At 39.3% G+C, this 578-nt stretch overlaps 1 pseudogene; it reads right to left on the bottom strand.

Annotated features, from left to right (window-relative positions):
* LOC104080436 overlaps positions 1 to 578 on the bottom strand; it is a 66,741-nt pseudogene that overhangs the window by 8,492 nt on the left and 57,671 nt on the right.

Below are 578 nucleotides of genomic sequence, written 5' to 3'. Positions count from 1 at the left end.
GTCCCAAATATAACAGCACTCCAGAATGAAACTATTGCAACTGCGATCACTGAAAGAAAGTAAATCTTTTCTAGGTCTATGTGAATTACTCCATCAGCAAATACCTGAGCAGTCTCACCGCCAGCACAACAGTGTTGTCCCACGTGGGGTGGGACAACAGAGGCACCTTGTTAAAACTCTCAGAAGAATATGAGAATATTCCTTTTCCCTGAAAGGAAACTCACTAATGCATAATTTTTTTCTGCAAACAAACAAGTCACGCTCCAGATCAATCAGGAACAAAAAGAGAATAATCGCCCAGATATTAAAACTCTAAATGCATTTGCCATATGGTTACAGGGGAAATTTTCACCTGCTTAGTTGCTGAACAGAGGGAAAACTTTTCTTTAGTTAGCCTGGTCTGTGCACTGCAATACTTCAACCTCACTTGCTACAGCACTAGTGAATATATTTAACTGTATTGAAAAGGGTTAAATAAATTCTGTGTCTGTAAGATCCTAAAAAAGCCTAGAATTGAAGGATTCTGCAAAGACAGTGCTATGAATTACAATGCCTCTCTTCTTTCCCCCTCACTTCTC

The sequence above is a fragment of the Fulmarus glacialis genome, unplaced genomic scaffold, assembly GCF_000690835.1.
Source record: "Fulmarus glacialis isolate BGI_N327 unplaced genomic scaffold, ASM69083v1 scaffold10790, whole genome shotgun sequence".
NCBI classification, from domain to species: domain Eukaryota; kingdom Metazoa; phylum Chordata; class Aves; order Procellariiformes; family Procellariidae; genus Fulmarus; species Fulmarus glacialis.
This window is presented reverse-complemented; position numbering and strand designations above follow the sequence as displayed.